The sequence below is a fragment of the Cherax quadricarinatus genome, chromosome 18 (assembly GCF_038502225.1).
Source record: "Cherax quadricarinatus isolate ZL_2023a chromosome 18, ASM3850222v1, whole genome shotgun sequence".
Classification (NCBI taxonomy): domain Eukaryota; kingdom Metazoa; phylum Arthropoda; class Malacostraca; order Decapoda; family Parastacidae; genus Cherax; species Cherax quadricarinatus.
This window is the reverse complement of record NC_091309.1, coordinates 31,687,158-31,711,607: the sequence shown is the minus strand read 5'-3', so window position 1 is coordinate 31,711,607 and position 24,450 is coordinate 31,687,158. Positions and strand designations below refer to the sequence as shown.

General features: G+C 41.3%; 1 long non-coding RNA gene across 1 annotated transcript in view; it reads left to right on the top strand.

Annotated features, from left to right (window-relative positions):
- Nucleotides 1-239: 239 nt before the first annotated feature.
- LOC138852906 (uncharacterized) overlaps nt 240-24,450 on the top strand; it is a 77,043-nt gene continuing 52,832 nt past the window's right edge. Inside the window, exon 1 of the long non-coding RNA XR_011392168.1 lies at nt 240-351. This is a non-coding gene — a long non-coding RNA (uncharacterized lncRNA). The remainder of the gene's footprint in view (nt 352-24,450) is intronic.

Below are 24,450 nucleotides of genomic sequence, written 5' to 3'. Positions count from 1 at the left end.
TCTGTCTCTCTCGCTCACACACACACACACACACACACACACACATGCAGATATTAGCGGCTTATTAACAAGTGACGACTCTGAACAAGAGCAACGTCCACAGATATGTGTGATCCACTGATAGATTACAGTGAAATTTAGTAATTATTCAAAACGTATAAAGACAAGATGTTTCATGTGAGTCATAAGAGAGGACCGTGTCTGTCAAACTCAGAAACTGACCATATTTTTTTCCTTTTAGAATTTCAGGAGGAAACACTGGTATGGCATATGAGTTGCGAGGACAACAACGTGTTTGGACCAGCGAAAAGGCGACAGTAGGAGACAATTCACTTCCACTTGTGGTATAAGGTAAGTGATTCTTTACAATAACATCGACCGTATTAGAGTAGTAGTAACCATACTAACTACAGCATCGTGGATATGAGTCTTATTAACAACTGGAAATAAGGGCATCCACACACACGCAAGTGCATGAAATAGAGGAGTTCACACGCATTTACATTAACTCAAAACACTAAGATACACAGAGGTTAATATGCGCTTTAATACACATACACACACGGGGTACAGTAGTCTTATAACTTATCCTGCTACAGACTAGTAAGAGAAGATGGACCAAGTGCAGTAGTTGACAGTCTTCATCAGCTGGCAAGACTAATATCACAGGAAGAACTTATATACTTAGGTGGAAACAACAGTCTACCACATGGCATCACGATCAGAAACATCAGTAGGTGTAATGTGAGAGACCTGGGCGTGATAATGTGAAAGACCTGGGCGTGATAATGTCAGAGACCTGGACGTGATAATGTCAGAGACCTGGACGTGATAATGTCAGAGACCTGGACGTGATAATGTCAGAGGTTCTTCCGTTCAAGGAGGACAACAATCTAATTATCGTAACTGCAAGGAAAAAGATACGTTTGATAACCAGAACTTTCAAAAAAAGAGTTACCAAAGCATTGATGGCATTCTTCAGGTCACTTGTTCTCTCTCTCTCTCTCTCTCTCTCTCTCTTTCTCTCTTTCTCTGTCTCTCCCTCTCTCTCTCTCTATCTATCTATCTATCTATCTCGGTTTGATTATTGTTGTATATTAACAAGAGATGCCAAATGAGTGATGGCATTCTTCGGGCCACTTGTTCTCTCTGTCTCTCTGGGTTGGATTATTGCTGTATACTAACAAGTGAAATTTCAGAACTGGAAAACGTATAGAAAACCTTCACAACTTGTATAAACTCAGTCAAATATTTAAATTACTGGGAGCAAATGAAGTCCCTTGAACTGTACTCCATGGACTAATCTACACCTGGAAGATTCCGGTGTACACTACATACGAACACAAGCTTGGTAGATGGTGCAAGATACCTCCAGTGAAAACCATGGTTAAGATGAGTAAGCCGAGAGAGAACTCATCTTTCATGCATACGTAAGGATCACCAGTAGTGACCTAGCCGTCTTGAAGAGGGAATTCGACAAATTCCTCAAATCATTTCCTAATTAGTCGGGTTATGGTGCATACATCGGACTAAGGGAGGCGGGTACCACCATCCTGATCAATCAGACCAGCAGCCAGGAGGCCTGGTCTGAGACGGGAACACGGGGGCGGTAAATCCGGAAGCAACTACAGGTAGTCTACAAATACGATTAACAGTACTGGAGGTTAAGGAACACGTTATTGAAGTCAAGGATGTCAACTTTTAATGAAAATCCGTGGTAGAGTAGCTAAGTATTTATGACTGTAGCATCCCAATAACGTGGTTAACAACAAACAGGCGTAAATTAAGTATATTAAACTAATTTAAACGCTAAACCATTTTTCGTGTGTCTTGCTTCGGGACGAGTCGCCGTGTAAATATTTACTTATTTGGCAAATTTCGTTTTTCCTTCACAGTTTTAATAAATGTTTTGTGTTATCCAGTGAAGTAATTTCGGGAGAGAAAGCAAGCGGGGCCAACACGCGTGTTTGTGGTGTGTTATAATTAACTATACCTGAATTTACCGTATCCCAGAAGGTCAACATTGCCTGTTATAAAACGCGTACCCCAGGATTGCACATAAAAAGTGTGTCAACATAATCTACTTTGTTTTGTCCCCTGCGAGCAGGACCCATTTTATTCGCAGGTTGTGTACACAGGCCTGGGTGTACTCGAGGTGGTGTTGACGCCCAGCGTACCATAGGAGCTGGGTGTATTTATACTAGGGATTGACAAACTCGATAAGAACCGCTTCCTCACTCGCTAGATTAGAGGAGTGAGCGTTTGAAAAGTTAATGTACAGTCGGTGTCCTGTCAGTGAGAATATTGTCTTAGACTTTGGAAGAAAAACCTTAGGACTTGTTGAGGGTTAGTGCCGAATATTGAGAGAGAGAGAGAGAGAGAGAGTGAGAGAGAGAGAGTGTTACCTCTCACACTGCTGCAGAGAAGTGTCTTCGCCAACAGTGGTGGTGACGTTCTTTCTCGTTCAAGATAATTACGTAGAAGAAACCCAAATATTCAGTTTAAGAAGTAAGTGGTCTAGCGATTGTTGTGAGGGGCGTGAGTGTGTTGTATGGTGATGTGTAGGTGACATCCTGGGGGGTCAGGTGATACTTCTTAATAATTAACTTCCATCCTCAGACAGTGTTACGTAGTTCTTATTACCCTCACCTGCCTCAAGGAGCCACATATGTCAGCTCAAACTTTTACTGGGACAGCGCATCGTCTGAAGAGAGAAACCATCTTCCAATAAATGTTTGTTGTCGGCAGTACGATATTTGGATTCAACTTATCTCCTCTGCAATTAGCAGATGGAGGATCTTCCCATTTCTTATTCTGTATAGCTGTATGACCCTTGTAGGTTTAGCGCTTCATTTTTATTATAATATTAATTGTTCTATATAACTCATTGGAGATTAGCGTTTCTTTTCAAGTAGTAATAATAATATTCTTATTTCCCTACAGTTTCCTAATTATGTGAATGAACACAAATTAATAAGACATTTATTAAGGCAATGTTTCACTAGTAATAGTATTAGTTGTAGTAGTAATAGTAGTAGCAGCAGCAGCAGTAGTAGTAGTAGTAGTAGTAGTAGTAGTAGTAGTAGTAGTAGTAGTTGAAGCAGAGAAGATACCTCAAGTAATGATGGGTTTTTTGTGTCTTAAGTAGGATTTTTGCCAGAATAGAGATGATTAACAGTGCTGGAAACTGGTGTCAGGGCTGCCTTCATGCACTTGCGCTTCCGTCTGTCTGGTTCATGGGTAACCAGATGAGCATTCTTATATTTAAAGAGATAGAGGTGTTTTGATGCTGCACGCATATTGATCACGTTGTCGTATTTGATGTCGTAAATAATTTCTCGCAGACGTGTTTCAAGGGGACAGTGATGGCTGCTGTGATGTCACCTCCGCCAAGTACTGTACACACATATTTTCGGCAACCTAGCAGTTATGAAGGACAATAAATTTGCGGGATGTGGTAGCACTGCATGGAGAGTTGAAGATTTGGAAGGCGCGTTCCTTCGAATCCCACAATGAAGAAAGTAAGGAAGTGAAGCTCCGAAAATGCTTGGTGTACGAAGGCACATCGTCGTCCAGGAACTCTGAGCAGCAGATTTCAGAATGTCTCGTTTGGTTAAAATGTCTCGTTTGGTTTGGTATACTGAATAGAGTAAGAGTAAATGAGATCATTTTTGTTATTAGGTTTTCTGTAGAGTTTCACCTTTAGTGAATTACTGCGCTTGTGTGTGAAGACTTCAAGGAACCGAAGTTTGCGGTCCGTTGCCTCTTCTAAACTGAACTGAATTGACGACTTGATTGTGTTGATCCTATGTGGTAGGTTGTGGCCATCACAGTGACGTGGGTTGTGGCCATCACAGTTACGTGGTAGGTTGTGGCCATCACAGTGACGTGGGTTGTGGCCATCACAGTGACGTGGGTTGTGGCCATCACAGTTACGTGGTAGGTTGTGGCCATCGCAGTTACGTGGTAGGTTGTGGCCATCACAGTGACGTGGGTTGTGGCCATCACAGTGACGTGGGTTGTGACCATCACAGTGACGTGGGTTGTGGCCATCACAGTGACGTGGGTTGTGGCCATCACAGTGACGTGGGTTGTGGCCATCACAGTGACGTGGGTTGTGGCCATCACAGTGACGTGGGTTGTGGCCATCACAGTTACGTGGTAGGTTGTGGCCATCACAGTTACGTGGTAGGTTGTGGCCATCACAGTGACGTGGGTTGTGGCCATCACAGTTACATGGTAGGTTGTGGCCATCACAGTGACGTGGGTTGTGGCCATCAAAGTGACGTGGGTTGTGGCCATCACAGTTACGTGGTAGGTTGTGGCCATCACAGGGATGATGAGGACATCATCCACGTCACGTACCCATGTGTTAATGTTACTCAAACCTTTAGCTTCTAGGTGTACTTTGTAAAGATTGGTTACAATAATGCTGAGAGGGAACCCCACGATCATCTCGTTTGTTAGTTGCTAGAAGTTATGCGACATCAATGGCCGAGTGGAGAAAAGCACAGTAATATTTATGTTCTGTCTAGGCGGGGTGAGAATTAAATATGGGGTCGAATCCTCACGTTGACTGCAATAAAAAAAAAAAATATATATATATATATATATATATATATATATATATATATATATATATATATATATATATATATAATCAACTGTAGGGAACATTAGGAGGAAGAAGGATAGAGGGAGGGTTTAAAGGTAGTTTTGAGAGGTAGGGGTTTAAATATTCAAGTAAGACATGTAAGCCAGTTGGTTTAGACTGTGTGTGTGGAGGTAAGTATGTTTTGGGCTTAACATATTCCAGCAGACTGAATATCGTTACAGCTATGAAGGGATTCAAGAAAAGTTGGTTATCTGGACGCGAGTTTGAAAGTGAAGTATAACGCCTGTACTCCGGACGTCGGTTGTTCATCAGTGGCTCATGCTTGTAGTCTTATGGAAAATCAGTTAGGTCGCCAGTGATGATAAATGTGTTTTCTTCTTTGATTCACTTTGTTTTGGTAAGAAACTGCCGCCGATGTATTAACAGATTATTGGTGGGTAACTGCCGATGTATTTTAACAAATTATTTAAAGGTTCACTGCCGATAGTAATGAAGAAAAAACACAGCTGCAAATTTTTATTGTGAAAATATTTTCCTCTATGTAGAACTTCATTAAATCATTGACTCTGGCTTAATAAAACTCTGTATAGAGCGACATATTACCTGGAGTTTACCTGGAGAGAGTTCCGGGGGTCAACGCCCCCGCGGAGTGGAGAATGAACACATGTTGTAAGAATTATTGAGTAATGTGAGGAGATAAAATAATGAGGATGTAGTGGAGGATAGATTTAAAAATACAGTGTTGTGTGCAGCAAATGTTTTTGCTACGTGAAGATAGGTCGAAGAAGGAAGACACAGGATAATATAAAAACGTCTGGTAAAGGAGAGATTTCTAGCATATGGAAGATTTTACGAAATTACAAGATAAGAAGGCAGAGTGGGGAAGGTGTATAGTAGAGAACAAATGAGAAAATACCTGAGTCTTGGTCTAGTAAATTTTGCTGAGAATATGAAAAAGTTTAGACAGAGAGTTTAATAAAATTATATAACTTTTGGAGCAAAATGATCTTGTTGGTTATTGAAAGTAGCGAGATGTTTGATAATGTAGTAAAGGTATTAGACAGATTTAGAGAATATTTTTAAAAGATTTTGAGGAAAGATAATGACATGAATACAGATATTTCATGCATATGAGAGGGGGAAATGAATTTATTAAAAAGACATGTAGACACGGAAATAAGAAAGAAAGGGAATAATGCAATAAATAAGATAACATGAAAATGGAAAAAAAAATCATCAGGAATAAATGAAATTAAGAGTGAGATGTTAAACTCATTTTGGTATAAGGTGTTGGAATAGTTGATACATTTGTTCAGCGTAGGAAAAAAGTACATGCATAGGTCATTTGTAAAAGGAAAAATGATGGGCAGTAGAGATGTAAGATTATACGTCAGTGGTGCCTGTATTGACGTGCAGCGTTCTATGGTGTCTCAACACCGTCATGGTGTAAGTTACCAGCCTCGGTACATGTTTGCTTATTTGTCAAGCTTATAAGGTTGCATGATGCCATCAGAAGGGAGCGGCTACGCGTACCCTCATTCAAACCACTTACACTCTCACCTTGAGGGACTTGATAATTAATTTTTATATGACATAAGGTACTTGCATATCCTATACTTAAGTGCACTAATGACAGGCTCTGGAACTTCACTACCACGCTATGTTTAAGTACATCGGAGTATTAAAGAAAAAAATTACAATAGACCTTATTGCACATATTGAAACTCAGGTTCGATTTACGTTTAGGCATGTTGACGTTAAAGATAGTATACCTGGAGAGGGTTTCGGGGGTCAACGCCCCCGCGGCCCTGTCCCTGACCAGACCTTATGGTGGATCAAGGCCTGATCAACCCGGCTGTTACTGTTGGCCGAACGTAAACCGACGTACGAACCATAGCCCGGCTGGTCAGGTACTGACTTTAGGTGCCTGTCCAGCTCTCTCTTGAAGACAGCCAGGGGTCTATTGGTAATCCCCCTTATGTATGCTGGGAAGCAGTTGAACGGTCTTGGGCCCCTGACACTTATTGTGTTGTTTCTTATCGTGCTAATGGCGCCCCTGCTTTTCATTGAAGAGATGTTGCATCGTCTGCCGAGTTTTTTGCTTTCATAAGGAGTGATTTTCGTGTGCAAATTTAGTACTGATCCCTCTAGGATTTTCCAAGTGTATATAATCATGTATCTCTCCCGCCTGCGTTCTAGGGAGTACAGGTTGAGGAACTTCAAGCGTTCCTAATAATTGAGGTGTTTTATCGCATTTAAGTGTGCTATGAAGGTTCTATGTACATTTTCTAGGTCAGCAGTTTCACCTGCCTTGAAAGATGCTGTTAGATAGAACAAGCGACCTGAAGAGTGTCATCATGGGCTTTGAAGGTTCTCATTATCCATCCTGTTATTTTTCTAGTAGATGCGATTGATACAATGTTGTGGTCTTTGAAAGTGAGATCCTTTGACATTATCACTCCCAGGTCTTTTACAGTAGTTTTTCTCTCTGCTGTGTGTTAGAATTTGTTTTATACTCCCATATAGTTTTAATTGTCTCATGTTTTCCATATCGGAGTAATTGAAATTTCTCATCATTGCACTTCATATTGTTTTTCTGCGGCCCTTTAAAGATTTGGTTGATGTTCATCTGCAGTCTTGCAGTGTCTTCAGTGGAGGACACTATCATGCAAATTCGGGTGTCATCTGTAAAGGAAGACACGGTGCTGTGGCTTACATCCCTGTCTATGTCAGATATGAGGATGAGGAAATGGATGGAAGCGAGTACTGTGCCTTGTGGAACAGAGCTTTTCACCGTAGCCGCCTCAGACTTTACTCTGTTTACTGCTACTCTTTGTGTTCTGTTTGTGAGGAAATTATAGAACCATCCACCAACTTTTCCTGTTCTTCCTGTATCACGCATTTTGTGCGCTATTACACCATTGTCACACTTGTGAAAGGCTTTTGCAAAATCTGTGTATACAACATCTGCATTTTGTTTGTCTTCTAGAGCATCCAGGACCTTGTCATAGTGGTCCAGTAGTTGGGACAGACATGAGCGACCTGCTCTAAACCCATGCTGCCCTGGGTTGTGTAACTGATGGGTATCTAGATGGGTGGCGATCTTGCTTCTTAGGACCCTTTCAGAGATTTTTATGATATGGGATGTTAGCGCTCTCGGTCTGTAGTTTTTTGCTTTTGCTTTACTGACCCCTTTGTGGAGTGGGGCTATGTCTGTTGTTTTTAGCAGCTGTAGGACGACCCCTGTGTCCATGCTCCCTCTCCATAGGATGTTAAAATCACATGATAGGGGTTTCTTGTAGTTCTTGATGAACACGGAGGTCCATGAGTCTGGCCCTGGGGCAGAGTGCATGAGCATGTCATTTATCGCCTTTTCCAAGTCATTTGGCGTCAGGATAATATCAGATAGGTTCGAATCTACCCAATTCTGTGACTCACTTATAAAAAATTCATTTAGATCTTCGACTCTTAGTCTGGTTAGCGGCTCGCTAGAAACTGAGTCATTTTGGTACATGAGTAGCTCACTCATTCCCTTGCTGTCATCTGTGTAGGACCCATCTTGTTTAAGTAGAGGCCCAATACTGGATGTTGTTCGCGACTTAGATTTGGCATAAGAAATATTTTGGGTTTCTTTCAATTTCATTTATGACTTTTAGTTCTTCCCGCGTTTCTTTACTCCTGTAAAAAAATTTTAGCTTAAATTCGATGTTTGCTGTTTCTCTGACCAGTGTCTCCCTTCGTATTACAGATATATTGACCTCTTTTAGCCGCTCTGTAATTCTTCGCCTTCGCCTGTACACGGAGCGCCTTTCTCTTCCTTTTCCTTAAAGGCATATATGCCTTGGCATACTCGATATAGGTTTGGATCCGTGTTGCTTAGGATATCTTCCAAGTTTATATCATTTAAGACCTGGTTGACTTGGTCCCATTTTGTGTTTTTATTATTGAAGTTGAATCTGATGAAGGCTCCGTCATGACTGATCATATAAATGTCTGAACCTCTTATTATGTTGTGATCTAAGTATATTGCCTTTGATATAATATTTCGTATCAGATCATCATTGTTAGTGAAGATGAGGTCCGGTGTATTCTTCAATCTTGTTGGCTCTAATATCTGCTGGTTTAAGATGAATTTGGTGCAGAGATTTAAAAGCTCGAGTGTGTGAGAGTTTACATCTGGGTTGCCTCCTGGTGTTATCTCGGTTACAACATTATAGCAGAAACAGAAGGATCTCTCCCGTCCTTCAGTTTTCCAGGTCATAATAACGTCATGAAAACCTGGGTGAAGACAACTGCCATACATTATTGAAAACTGGCATCAGTACTTAGTAGTGTTGTAGTTAACACACCACACAGTAGTGTTCTAGTGAACACACCACACAGTAGTGTTGTGGTTAACACACCACACAGTAGTGTTGTAGTTAACACACCACACAGTAGTGTTGTAGTAAACACACCACACAGTAGTGTTCTAGTGAACACACCACACAGTAGTGTTGTGGTTAACACACCACACAGTAGTGTTGTGGTTAACACACCACACAGTAGTGTTGTAGTAAACACACCACACAGTAGTGTTGTAGTTAACACACCACACAGTAGTGTTGTGGTTAACACACCACACAGTAGTGTTGTAGTTAACACACCACACAGTAGTGTTGTAGTTAACACACCACACAGTAGTGTTGTAGTAAACACACCACACAGTAGTGTTGTAGTTAACACACCACACAGTAGTGTTGTAGTAAACACACCACACAGTAGTGTTGTAGTTAACACACCACACAGTAGTGTTGTAGTAAACACACCACACAGTAGTGTTGTAGTTAACACACCACACAGTAGTGTTGTAGTAAACACACCACACAGTAGTGTTGTAGTTAACACACCACACAGTAGTGTTGTAGTAAACACACCACACAGTAGTGTTGTAGTTAACACACCACACAGTAGTGTTGTAGTAAACACACCACACAGTAGTGTTGTAGTTAACACACCACACAGTAGTGTTGTAGTAAACACACCACACAGTAGTGTTGTAGTTAACACACCACACAGTAGTGTTGTAGTAAACACACCACACAGTAGTGTTGTAGTTAACACACCACACAGTAGTGTTGTAGTAAACACACCACACAGTAGTGTTGTAGTTAACACACCACACAGTAGTGTTGTAGTTAACACACCACACAGTAGTGTTGTAGTTAACACACCACACTGTGATGTAGTCCAGCTGGGCTTGTGAGGTGTGGCATGCAAAGAGTACGTAAACTTTATTCGGCGCATGTACACACCCTCATTTACAAGCTATCTCCCCCAACCAGCGAACCAGGTTGCTAAGAGTTGATGATGGAGCCCGGTCGTTCAACTAGTGACCAGGTTCTAGCCAATAAGATGGTTTTGGCAATCGCAGAGGTTATGTGGGTACCGCTCTCCTGTCTGCCCTTGTCATTCCCATTCTAGAGCTGGTTGAAGCACGGTCTGCTATCTTGTGGCTTCTATTTCTGCTTTGCTTACCGTGGAGTGCACTATACTTATCACTGTACATAGTGTACATATTGCTGTTCTAAATTGGTGAAGGATAATATAAGTCTAAATTTTTCTACTGTGTTTATTTGCTCCCATTACACCCGGGGTAACAGGCCATTTGGAATCCTGGGTTGTAATATGAGGTCTCTGGGGAGACCTAATTTAACCAATTATATGGTCACACCTTGCCTTCGCAAACGTCTGTAGCCACGCCCACGTCTGAGGTCTTTTGTTCTTGACGGCGTCAGACCTAGGCGTCAGGTCGTACACGTGGTTGTGGAGGGTGCTTGGACCACCATAAAAGCCCAAAGAAGAGCTGAGTAGGGAGATTCGAGCGGAGTTGCTGCTGGGGTGCAGGGCTCGGGAGAAGGCTGCTGAAGTCTCTGGAGGAGACTGTTGGAGGCATTGGGCAGAGTACTGGCTTGGCGCAGTACTCGTGCTGAGTAGGTCTTGGGACCTGTGGCTTAGTTCCTGTAGTGAACTGTCCTCTGTACTATATTGTAAGTTATATTCATTTTCGTCAAGTTGATTGTGTTCCATGTCTCACTGCTTATATGTACCACCCCATTTGTCTAAACCACAATAATGTTCTATTGTTCCCAAATATATTATTGTACAAAGACTTAATAATAAACTGTGTCTGAGTAGAATAGTAATATTCACTGTCCCCGTTATTTTCTCCATTTATTTATGTTTAGTTAAAGTAGTGAGAGGGTGAGTGTGGAGTGGTGGGTAGAGTAATGAGAGGTGAAGTTGTAGTCACCAGTGACCTCACATTACCTACCTCCGCACTCATCCCTCCTACTGCCTCGCCTGTCACCTACCTACCGCTCACCTCTCCTGTCATCTCTCCTACCACCTTGCCGGCCTATCCCCTGCCTATACATACCCTCTTACTCCCATATCCCCCTAATCATTACCCCCCTACATGTAGTAAACACAGTAGTGTACTAGTGGTCACTCAACATACATTACTAGGTGTCTCTGAATATACTTACTCTAGGTCATTGATGCACTGTTTCTGTCGTCTGTAAGTTTCTTTTGTATTAACTTTACTACGTTAGATTGTTACATTTGGATCAATTACGTCAGTTGTGAAAAATATCAAGTGAAGAACGGGTCCCTGACGAGGTTGCTGCGACCTCCGCTGGTTACGTTCAGCCGCTTCATTGTTCAGTATCACTCAGTGTTTCTTATTAGTGTGTCAGGGCTCTAACTGGTCAGTGGTCTGAAGGAAAAGGTCCTCGCGGCTTGGATCATGATCAGGCCTCCTTGTGGATCAAGGCGTGATCAGCTAGGTTCTTACTGCTGGCCGCCCACACTTCAGCATACGAACCACAGCCCAGTCGGTGGGGAACTGGCCAGCCGGCAGCCTCCGATGTGATGTCTTGTTGAAAGCTGTCTGGAAAATGAGATATTCTACGTCTGTGGGGACAGTTATTACCAGGGGATGAGTGAGCACATGTGCATTGCTTAGATACCTTTGTTTCCGAAATGTTTCGCCTACACAGTACGATACATGTGCAACACTTGGGTATCTTTATTGAGGAAACGTTTCGCCACACAGTGGCTTCATCAGTCCATACAAAGGAGAATGGTGAAAAACAAAGAGTTTGAGGTAATCAGTCCCTTAGCCTGGAGTCGACGTAATCAGTCCATCAATCTTAAATCAGCCCATCAATCCTGAATCAGTCCATCAATCTTCAAGATTGATGGACTGATTACATCGACTCCAGGCTGGGGGACTGATTACCTCAAACTCCTTCTGTTCTTCACCATTCTCTTTTCTATGGACTGATGAAGCCACTGTGTGGCGAAGCGTTTCGTCAATCAAGATACCCAAGTGTTGCATGTGTCTATTTATCAACTTGTCAGTTCTCTGAACCATTTATCAACATTCTTCAGTCTAATACAGAGATGGGTTAACATAGAGACAGTGGTGACGTAACAATGAAGGGATCGATCCATCAACCTTGAAAAAGTACGTTTCTTACTCATCTCCTTATTATTGTTTACCATTATTATATTTCTTCCCAGTTTCTTTATACACATAATTTGAGAATGGGGGTAAATCTGTTAGTTTTTCTTTTATTTCGAAAACTATAATGATTATTGGTTATTAATTTATCCTTCATTAATTTGATTCCATTTTTCCGGTGATAGTTACAACTGTTTCAAGAAAATCTATGTGAGACTAATGGGGCATATAAGTTTAAAATGGCCGTCTTGTCTCTCTCTCTACTTGTATATTGGGGTAAAATTGACTAGTTTCACATCGTTTGATATTTTACCTTCATCCTTTGATTTCGTAAATATTATTTGTAAGAGTATATGCAATTTGGTTTCTAGACAGTTTTAGGACGGAAGATGGTAGTTCATCAGGGCAGTTATATTTCTTACCACTCAGATTCTATTGGTATTTTAAACCTGTAAAGGCTTCTAATTTCGCTAATATTTAGTGTTTTAGTCTGAGTCCCTACAAAAGAAATTTTGTGGATTGGTTGTGTTCGTGTGGTGTTGAGGTGTAAACACAGAGCTGAAGACTGTCTTGAGTATTGAAGTTATTTCTTTGTTGCTCTTAGTCATGCTAGCCTCGCCCCTTCTTAATAATGCTCCTAGCATAACTTACTCGTTTTTTTGCTTGGTCTCTCTTATTCTTCAAGTATTCTCTGCCTGAGACTCACTGTTATTGGTAATTCTTCTTTCCAGTTCTCCTTTACTGTCATACTTTCTGTAACTGTATATTGTTAGCCACGGTTTTAAGGTTAGGTTAGGATACATTAGGTTAGGTTAGGTTAGGGTAGGATCCATTAGGTTAGGTTAGGGTACGATCCATTAGGTTAGGTTAGGGTACGATCCATTAGGTTATATATATATATATATATATATATATATATATATATATATATATATATATATATATATATATATATAGAGAGAGAGAGAGAGAGAGAGAGAGAGAGAGAGAGAGAGAGAGAGAGAGAAATATGTTGTGCCGAACAGGTAATACTGGTCAGTTAGCAAGAACTTATTTAAAATTAACTCCTTTCTAAAATTTTCTCTTATACGTTTAAAGATATTTTTTTTCATTTATGTTAATGTAAAAATTAATAATTTTGTACCAAAAGAACCTAACAAGTGCAATTTAATTTAGCCTAATCCAGCTAGATAAGTTTACAATAATTTAATAATAAACAAACACATTGAAATATATTTTTTTCGTTAGTTTCAGAATGATTTTTGCGAAATTATTGCATACAAAAATTTTCGCTTGCCTTATTCGGCAAGAAGAGAGACGGACGAGAGGCTTGAAACGTGCTCCCGAGATTAACAGGTCGAGTGCTTCCCCGCTGAGCTACGGGTCTTCTAATAGTGAAGATTAACAAACAGTACTGGTGTACGTGTTTCTGTCAGAGGCAACGACTGTAACCCATTTGAACTCCTTCCCTCGGCCCAGGAGCTTTAACAGTAGATCTACCGCGGTTCGGGCCCCTCGTCCACCCTTGTGTTTATTCATTGATATCTGTTTATTACAACTTAATTTACATATGTGTAGCGTTGATAAATCTCGTGTAGTCGATATGCTTTAAATCCTAATAACTTTGGGCTAAGTTCTTGCAGAGGGTAGCTGATCAATCAGGTTGTAAGGGCAAGGTATGCACCTCCTGGCTGGAAACAGCAACAACTTGGCTGCTGACTTAAAGTTTGTTTTTCAATTAGAGAAGTGGCACAGGAGATATAACAGAAACTGTCTGAACCAGATATATCTCTGTCTAGCAACTACAGTAGTGAGATCAGTCATGTCTAGCAACTACAGTAGTGAGATCAGTCATGTCTAGCAACTACAGTAGTGAGATCAGTCATGTCTAGCAACTACAGTAGTGAGATCAGTCATGTCTAGCAACTACAGTAGTGAGATTAGTCATGTCTAGCAACTACAGTAGTGAGATCAGTCATGTCTAGCAACTACAGTAGTGAGATCAGTCATGTCTAGCAACTACAGTAGTGAGATCAGTCATGTCTAGCAACTACAGTAGTGAGATCAGCCATGCCTAGCAACTACAGTAGTGAGATCAGTCATGTCTAGCAACTACAGTAGTGAGATCAGTCATGTCTAGCAACTACAGTAGTGAGATCAGTCATGTCTAGCAACTACAGTAGTGAGATCAGTCATGTCTAGCAACTACAGTAGTGAGATCAGTCATGTCTAGCAACTACAGTAGTGAGATCAGTCATGTCTAGCAACTACAGTAGTGAGATCAGTCATGTCTAGCAACTACAGTAGTGAGATCAGTCATGTCTAGCAACTACAGTAGTGAGATCAGTCATGCCTAGCAACTACAGTAGTGAGATCAGTCATGTCTAGCAACTACAGTAGTGAGATCAGTCATGTCTAGCAACTACAGTAGTGAGATCAGTCATGTCTAGCAACTACAGTAGTGAGATCAGTCATGTCTAGCAACTACAGTAGTGAGATCAGTCATGTCTAGCAACTACAGTAGTGAGATCAGTCATGTCTAGCAACTACAGTAGTGAGATCAGTCATGTCTAGCAACTACAGTAGTGAGATCAGTCATGTCTAGCAACTACAGTAGTGAGATCAGTCATGTCTAGCAACTACAGTAGTGAGATCAGTCATGTCTAGCAACTACAGTAGTGAGATCAGTCATGTCTAGCAACTACAGTAGTGAGATCAGTCATGTCTAGCAACTACAGTAGTGAGATCAGTCATGCCTAGCAACTACAGTAGTGAGATCAGTCATGTCTAGCAACTACAGTAGTGAGATCAGTCATGTCTAGCAACTACAGTTGTGAGATCAGTCATGTCTAGCAACTACAGTAGTGAGATAAGTCATGCCTAGCAACTACAGTAGTGAGATCAGTCATGCCTAGCAACTACAGTAGTGAGATCAGTCATGTCTAGCAACTGCAGTAGTGAGATCAGTCATGTCTAGCAACTACAGTAGTGAGATCAGTCATGCCTAGCAACTACAGTAGTGAGATTAGTCATGTCTAGTAACTACAGTAGTGAGATCAGTCATGTCTAGCAACTACAGTAGTGAGATCAGTCATGTCTAGCAACTACAGTAGTGAGATCAGTCATGTCTAGCAACTACAGTAGTGAGATCAGTCATGTCTAGCAACTACAGTAGTGAGATCAGTCATGTCTAGCAACTACAGTAGTGAGATCAGCCATGCCTAGCAACTACAGTAGTGAGATCAGTCATGTCTAGCAACTACAGTAGTGAGATCAGTCATGTCTAGCACTTACAGTAGTGAGATCAGTCATGTCTAGCAACTACAGTAGTGAGATCAGTCATGTCTAGCAACTACAGTAGTGAGATCATTCATGCCTAGCAACTACAGTAGTGAGATCAGTCATGCCTAGCAGCTACAGTAGTGAGATCAGTCATGTCGAGCAACTACAGTAGTGAGATCAGTCATATCTAGCAACTACAGTAGTGAGATCAGTCATGTCTAGCAATTACAGTAGTGAGATCAGTCATGTCTAGCAACTACAGTAGTGAGATCAGCCATGCGTAGCAACTACAGTAGTGAGATCAGTCATGTCTAGCAACTACAGTAGTGAGATCAGTCATGCCTAGCAACTACAGTAGTGAGATTAGTCATGTCTAGCAACTACAGTAGTGAGATCAGTCATGTCTATTAACTACAGTAGTGAGATCAGTCATGTCTAGCAACTACAGTAGTGAGATCAGCCATGCCTAGCAACTACAGTAGTGAGATCAGTCATGTCTAGCAACTACAGTAGTGAGATCAGTCATATCTAGCAACTACAGTAGTGAGATCAGTCATGTCTAGCAATTACAGTAGTGAGATCAGTCATGTCTAGCAACTACAGTAGTGAGATCAGCCATGCGTAGCAACTACAGTAGTGAGATCAGTCATGCCTAGCAACTACAGTAGTGAGATCAGTCATGTCTAGCAACTACAGTAGTGAGATCAGTCATGTCTAGCAACTACAATAGTGAGATCAGTCATGCCTAGCAACTACAGCAGTGAGATCAGTCATGCCTAGCAACTACAGCAGTGAGATCAGTCATGCCTAGCAACTACAGTAGTGATAATAATGATATTAGTTCTTAGCCACCTCATTAATGAGATTTGTTGTTAGCGACCGCACAATTGAGATTAGTAATGCGTAGAGGTTGTATCAGTGATATTATACTTGCATAATGACTTAAGAGTGAGCTTGGTGCTGTATAACGACTGCAGCAGTGAGATTAGCCCTGTCTAGGAACTACAGTAGTGAGATTAGTCTTGCGTAGCGACTATAGTAGTGAGATTACTCTTATCTACTACAGTATTGAAACTAGTCTTGCCTGGTGATCTCAGTTGTGAGATTAGCGTTGCATAGGAACTCTAGTATTCAGCTTCGTCTAACTTATGTCTACCGACATATGCAGTGAGTATTAGTATTGACTAGCGTCTTTTGCAATGAGATTAGCCTTGTCTGTCCACTACGGGAGTGAAAATAGTCTTGCGTGTATAGTACAGCATCGAGACAAGTATCTAACGACTACTGTATTGAGCTCTGCCTAGCGATTATAGTAATGAGATTAGTCATGCCTAGCGGCTACAGTAGTGAGATTAATTATGCTTTTAGATTGCAACAGTGAGATTAGTTCTGTCTAGTGATTTCATATGGGAGATTAGTCTTGTTTAGTAAGAACAATAGTGAGAATAGTCTTGCAAAAATATTGTAGATGTGGGATTAATCTTGCCTAGCGACTACAGAATTGAGATTAGTCCTGCCCAGCTGCTCGAAAAGTGACATTAGTCTTGTCTAGCGACTACAGTAGTGAGATTAGTCTTACTTGGTGACTACGGTAGTGAGATAAATCTTACCTAGCGATTACAGAAATGAGATCAGTCTTGTCTAGAGAAGTGAGATTACCATTACTAGTATCAGAAAGGTATACATTTTTTTATTTTCTTTATTTTTGTATTTACCTTGTCCCAATAAAAACTTGGTTAAAGTCCCAATAAAAACTTGGTTAAAGTCCCAATAAAAACTTGGTTAAAGTCCCAATAAAAACTTGGTTAAAGTCCCAATAAAAACTTGGTTAAAGTCCCAATAAAAACTTGGTTAAAGTCCCAATAAAAACTTGGTTAAAGTCCCAATAAAAACTTGGTTAAAGTCCCAATAAAAACTTGGTTAAAGTCCCAATAAAAACTTGGTTAAAGTCCTAATAAAAACTTGGTTAAAGTCCCAATAAAAACTTGGTTAAAGTCCCAATAAAAACTTGGTTAAAGTCCCAATAAAAACTTGGTTAAAGTCCCAATAAAAACTTGGTTAAAGTCCCAATAAAAACTTGGTTAAAGTCCCAATAAAAACTTGGTTAAAGTCCCAATAAAAACTTGGTTAAAGTCCCAATAAAAACTTGGTTAAAGTCCCAATAAAAACTTGGTTAAAGTCCCAATAAAAACTTGGTTAAAGTCCCAATAAAAACTTGGTTAAAGTCCCAATAAAAACTTGGTTAAAGTCCCAATAAAAACTTGGTTAAAGTCCCAATAAAAACTTGGTTATAGTCCCAATAAAAACTTGGTTAAAGTCCCAATAAAAACTTGGTTAAAGTCCCAATAAAAACTTGGCTAAAGTCCCAATAAAAACTTGGTTAAAGTCCCAATAAAAACTTGGTTAAAGTCCCAATAAAAACTTGGTTAAAGTCCCAATAAAAACTTGGTTAAAGTCCCAATAAAAACTTGGTTAAAGTCCCAATAAAAACTTGGTTAAAGTCCCAATAAAAACTTGGTTAAAGTCCCAATAAAAACTTGGTTAAAGTCCCAATAAAAACTTGGTTAAAGTCCCAATAAAAACTTGGTTATAGTCCCAATAAAAACTTGGTTAAAGTCCCAATAAAAACTTGGTTAAAGTCCTAATAAAAACTTGGTTAAAGTCCCAATAAAAACTTGGTTAAAGTCCCAATAAAAACTTGGTTAAAGTCCCAATAAAAACTTGGTTAAAGTCCCAATAAAAACTTGGTTAAAGTCCCAATAAAAACTTGGTTAAAGTCCCAATAAAAACTTGGTTAAAGTCCTAATAAAAACTTGGTTAAAGTCCCAATAAAAACTTGGTTAAAGTCCCAATAAAAACTTGGTTAAAGTCCCAATAAAAACTTGGTTAAAGTCCCAATAAAAACTTGGTTAAAGTCCCAATAAAAACTTGGTTAAAGTCCCAATAAAAACTTGGTTAAAGTCCCAATAAAAACTTGGTTAAAGTCCCAATAAAAACTTGGTTAAAGTCCCAATAAAAACTTGGTTAAAGTCCCAATAAAAACTTGGTTAAAGTCCCAATAAAAACTTGGTTAAAGTCCTAATAAAAACTTGGTTAAAGTCCCAATAAAAACTTGGTTAAAGCCCCAATAAAAACTTGGTTAAAGTCCCAATAAAAACTTGGTTAAAGCCCCAATAAAAACTTGGTTAAAGTCCCAATAAAAACTTGGTTAAAGTCCCAATAAAAACTTGGTTAAAGTCCCAATAAAAACTTGGTTAAAGTCCCAATAAAGACTTGGTTAAAGTCCCAGTAAAGACTTGGTTAAAGTCCCAGTAAAGACTTGGTTAAAGTCCCAGTAAAGACTTAGTTAAAGTCCCAGTAAAAACTTGGTTAAAGTCCCAGTAAAGACTTAGTTAAAGTCCCAGTAAAGACTTAGTTAAAGTCCCAGTAAAGACTTAGTTAAAGTCCCAGTAAAGACTTAGTTAAAGTCATAGTAAAGACTTAGTTAAAGTCCCAGTAAAAACTTGGTTAAAGTCCCAGTAAAGACTTAGTTAAAGTCCCAGTAAAGACTTAGTTAAAGTCCCAGTAAAGACTTAGTTAAAGTCCCAGTAAAAACTTGGTTAAAGTCCCAGTAAAGACTTAGTTAAAGTCATAGTAAAGACTTAGTTAAAGTCTCAGTAAAAACTTGGTTAAAGTCCCAGTAAAGACTTAGTTAAAGTCCCAGTAAAGACTTAGTTAAAGTCCCAGTAAAGACTTAGTTAAAGTCCCAGTAAAGACTTAGTTAAAGTCCCAGTAAAGACTTAGTTAAAGTCCCAGTAAAAACTTGGTTAAAGTCCCAGTAAAGACTTAGTTAAAGTCCCAGTAGCGTGTCTCATAAATGTCTAGACAGTAACGTGTCTCATAAATGTCTAGACAGTAACGTGTCTCATAAATGTCTAGACAGTAACGTGTCTCATAAATGTCTAGACAGTAACGTGTCTCATAAATGTCTAGACAGTAACGTGTCTCATAAATGTCTAGACAGTAACGTGTCTCATAAATGTCTAGCCAGTAACGTGTGTTTCATGCATGTCTAGCCAGTAACGTGTCTCATACATGTCTAGACAGTAACGTGTCTCATACATGTCTAGACAGTAACGTGTGTTTCATGCATGTCTAGCCAGTAACGTGTGTCTCATGCATGTCTAGCCAGTAACGTGTGTTTCATGCATGTCTAGCCAGTAACGTGTGTCTCATACATGTCTAGCCAGTAACGTGTGTCTCATGCATGTCTAGCCAGTAACGTGTGTCTCATGCATGTCTAGCCAGTAACGTGTGTTTCATGCATGTCTAGCCAGTAACGTGTGTCTCATACATGTCTAGCCAGTAACGTGTGTCTCATGCATGTCTAGCCAGTAACGTGTGTTTCATGCATGTCTAGCCAGTAACGTGTGTTTCATGCATGTCTAGCCAGTAACGTGTGTTTCATGCATGTCTAGCCAGTAACGTGTGTTTCATGCATGTCTAGCCAGTAACGTGTGTCTCATACATGTCTAGCCAGTAACGTGTGTTTCATGCATGTCTAGCCAGTAACGTGTGTTTCATGCATGTCTAGCCAGTAACGTGTGTCTCATGCATGTCTAGCCAGTAACGTGTGTTTCATACATGTCTAGCCAGTAACGTGTGTTTCATGCATGTCTAGCCAGTAACGTGTGTTTCATGCATGTCTAGCCAGTAACGTGTGTCTCATGCATGTCTAACCAGTAACGTGTCTCATACATGTCTAGACAGTAACGTGTGTCTCATGCATGTCTAGCCAGTAACGTGTGTCTCATGCATGTCTAGCCAGTAACGTGTTTCATGCATGTCTAGCCAGTAACGTGTCTCATACATGTCTAGACAGTAACGTGTCTCATACATGTCTAGACAGTAACGTGTGTCTCATGCATGTCTAGCCAGTAACGTGTGTCTCATGCATATCTAGCCAGTAACGTGTGTCTCATGCATGTCTAGCCAATAACGTGTGTACCATGCATGTCTAGCCAGTAACGTGTGTCTCATGCATGTCTAGCCAGTAACGTGTGTCGCATGCATGTCTAGCCAGTAACGTGTGTCTCATGCACGTCTAGCAAGTAACGTGTGTCGCATGCACGTCTAGCCAGTAACGTGTGTCTCATGCATGTCTAACCAGTAACGTGTGTCTCATGCATGTCTAGCCAGTAACGTGTGTCTCATGCATGTCTAGCCAGTAACGTGTGTCTCATGCATGTCTAGCCAGTAACGTGTGTCTCATGCATGTCTAGACAGTAACGTGTCTCATACATGTCTAGACAGTAACGTGTGTTTCATGCATGTCTAGCCAGTAACGTGTGTCTCATGCATGTCTAGCCAGTAACGTGTGTCTCATGCATGTCTAGCCAGTAACGTGTGTCTCATGCATGTCTATCCAGTAACGTGTGTCTCATGCATGTCTAGCCAGTAACGTGTGTCTCATGCACGTCTAGCCAGTAACGTGTGTCGCATGCACGTCTAGCCAGTAACGTGTGTCTCATGCATGTCTAGCCAGTAACGTGTGTCTCATGCATGTCTAGCCAGTAACGTGTGTCTCATGCATGTCTAGCCAGTAACGTGTGTCTCATGCATGTCTAGCCAGTAACGTGTGTCTCATGCATGTCTAGCCAGTAACGTGTCTCATACATGTCTAGACAGTAACGTGTCTCATACATGTCTAGACAGTAACGTGTGTTTCATGCATGTCTAGCCAGTAACGTGTGTCTCATGCATGTCTAGCCACTAACATGTGTCTCATGCATGTCTAGTCAGTAACGTGTGTCTCATGCATGTCTAGCCAGTAACGTGTGTCTCATGCATGTCTAGCCAGTAACGTGTGTCGCATGCATGTCTAGCCAGTAACGTGTGTCTCATGCATGTCTAGCCAGTAACGTGTGTCTCATGCATGTCTAGCCAGTAACGTGTGTTTCATGCATGTCTAGCCAGTAACGTGTGTTTCATGCATGTCTAGCCAGTAACGTGTCTCATACATGTCTAGACAGTAACGTGTCTCATACATGTCTAGACAGTAACGTGTGTTTCATGCATGTCTAGCCAGTAACGTGTGTCTCATGCATATCTAGCCAGTAACGTGTGTCGCATGCATGTCTAGCCAATAACGTGTGTACCATGCATGTCTAGCCAGTAACGTGTGTCTCATGCATGTCTAGCCAGTAACGTGAGTCTCATGCATGTCTAGCCAGTAACGTGTGTCTCATGCATGTCTAGCCAGTAACGTGTGTCTCATGCATGTCTAGCCAGTAACGTGTCTCATGCATGTCTAGCCAGTAACGTGTGTCTCATGCATGTCTAGCCAGTAACGTGTGTCTCATGCATGTCTAGCCAGTAACGTGTGTCTCATGCATGTCTAGCCAGTAACGTGTGTCTCATGCATGTCTAGCCAGTAACGTGTGTCTCATGCATGTCTAGCCACTAACATGTGTCTCATGCATGTCTAGTCAGTAACGTGTGTCTCATGCATGTCTAGCCAGTAACGTGTGTTTCATGCATGTCTAGCCAGTAACGTGTGTTTCATGCATGTCTAGCCAGTAACGTGTCTCATACATGTCTAGACAGTAACGTGTCTCATACATGTCTTGACAGTAACGTGTGTTTCATGCATGTCTAGCCAGTAACGTGTGTCTCATGCATATCTAGCCAGTAACGTGTGTCGCATGCATGTCTAGCCAATAACGTGTGTACCATGCATGTCTAGCCAGTAACGTGTGTCTCATGCATGTCTAGCCAGTAACGTGTGTCGCATGCATGTCTAGCCAGTAACGTGTGTCTCATGCATGTCTAGCCAGTAACGTGTCTTATGTATGTCTAGCCAGTAACGTGTGTCTCATGCATGTCTAGCCAGTAACGTGTGTCTCATGTATGTCTAGCCAGTAACGTGTCATATGTATGTCTAGCCAGTAACGTGTGTCTCATGCATGTCTAGCCAATAACGTGTGTCTCATGCACGTCTAGCCAGTAACGTGTGTCGCATGCATGTCTAGCCAGTAACGTGTGTCTCATGCATGTCTAGCCAGTAACGTGTGTCTCATGCATGTCTAGCCAGTAACGTGTGTCTCATGCATGTCTAGCCAGTAACGTGTGTCTCATGCATGTCTAGCCAGTAACGTGTGTCTCATGCATGTCTAGCCAGTAACGTGTCTCATACATGTCTAGACAGTAACGTGTGTTTCATGCATGTCTAGCCAGTAACCTGTGTCTCATGCATGTCTAGCCAGTAACGTGTCTCATACATGTCTAGACAGTAACGTGTGTTTCATGCATGTCTAGCCAGTAACGTGTGTTTCATGCATGTCTAACCAGTAACGTGTCTCATACATGTCTAGACAGTAACGTGTCTCATACATGTCTAGACAGTAACGTGTGTTTCATGCATGTCTAGCCAGTAACGTGTGTCTCATTCATGTCTAGCCAGTAACGTGTGTCGCATGCATGTCTAGCCAATAACGTGTGTAGCATGCATGTCTAGCCAGTAACGTGTGTCTCATGCATGTCTAGCCAGTAATGTGTGTCTCATGCATGTCTAGCCAGTAACGTGTGTTTCATGCATGTCTAACCAGTAACGTGTCTCATACATGTCTAGACAGTAACGTGTCTCATACATGTCTAGACAGTAACGTGTGTTTCATGCATGTCTAGCCAGTAACGTGTGTCGCATGCATGTCTAGCCAATAACGTGTGTCGCATGCATGTCTAGCCAGTAACGTGTGTCTCATGCATGTCTAGCCAGTAATGTGTGTCTCATGCATGTCTAGCCAGTAACGTGTGTCTCATGCATGTCTAGCCAGTAACGTGTGTCTCATGCATGTCTAGCCAGTAACGTGTCTTATGTATGTCTAGCATGCATGTCTAGCCAGTAACGTGTGTCTCATGCATGTCTAGCCAGTAACGTGTGTCTCATGCATGTCTAGCCAGTAACGTGTCTTATGTATGTCTAGCCAGTAACGTGTCTCATGCATGTCTAGCCAGTAACGTGTGTCTCATGTTTGTCTAGCCAGTAACGTGTCATATGTAGACAGTAACGTCTCATACATGTCTAGCCAGTAACGTGTGTCTCATGCATGTCTAGTCTAGCCAGTAACGTGTGTCTCATGCATGTCTAGCCAGTAACGTGTGTCTCATGCATGTCTAGCCAGTAACGTGTGTCTCATGCATGTCTAGCCAGTAACGTGTGTCTCATGCATGTCTAGCCAGTAACGTGTGTCTCATGCATGTCTAGACAGTAACGTGTGTCTCATACATGTCTAGCCAGTAACGTGTGTCTCATGCATGTCTAGCCAGTAACGTGTGTCTCATGCATGTCTAGCCAGTAACGTGTGTCTCATGCATGTCTAGCCAGTAACGTGTGTCTCATGCATGTCTAGCCAGTAACGTGTGTCTCATGCATGTCTAGCCAGTAACGTGTGTCTCATGCATGTCTAGCCAGTAACGTGTGTCGCATGCATGTCTAGCATGTGTGTCTAGCATGTCAGTAACGTGTGCCGCATGCATGTCTAGCCAGTAACGTGTGTCTCATGCATGTCTAGCCAGTAACGTGTCATATGTATGTCTAGCCAGTAACGTGTGTCTCATGCATGTCTAGCCAGTAACGTGTCTCATGCATGTCTAGCCAGTAACGTGTCTCATACATGTCTAGCCAGTAACGTGTGTCTCATGCATGTCTAGCCAGTGTCGCATGCATGTCTAGTGTAACGTGTGTCTCATGCATGTCTAGCCAGTAACGTGTGTCTCATGCATGTCTAGCCAGTAACGTGTGTCTCATGCATGTCTAGCCAGTAACGTGTGTCTCATGCATGTCTAGCCAGTAACGTGTCTCATACATGTCTAGACAGTAACGTGTCTCATACATGTCTAGACAGTAACGTGTGTTTCATGCATGTCTAGCCAGTAACGTGTGTCTCATGCATGTCTAGCCAGTAACAGCATGTCTAGTAACGTGTGTCTGTCATGTGTGTCTCATAACGTGTGTCTCATGCTATGCTAGCCAGTAACGTGTATCTCATGCATGTCTAGCCAGTAA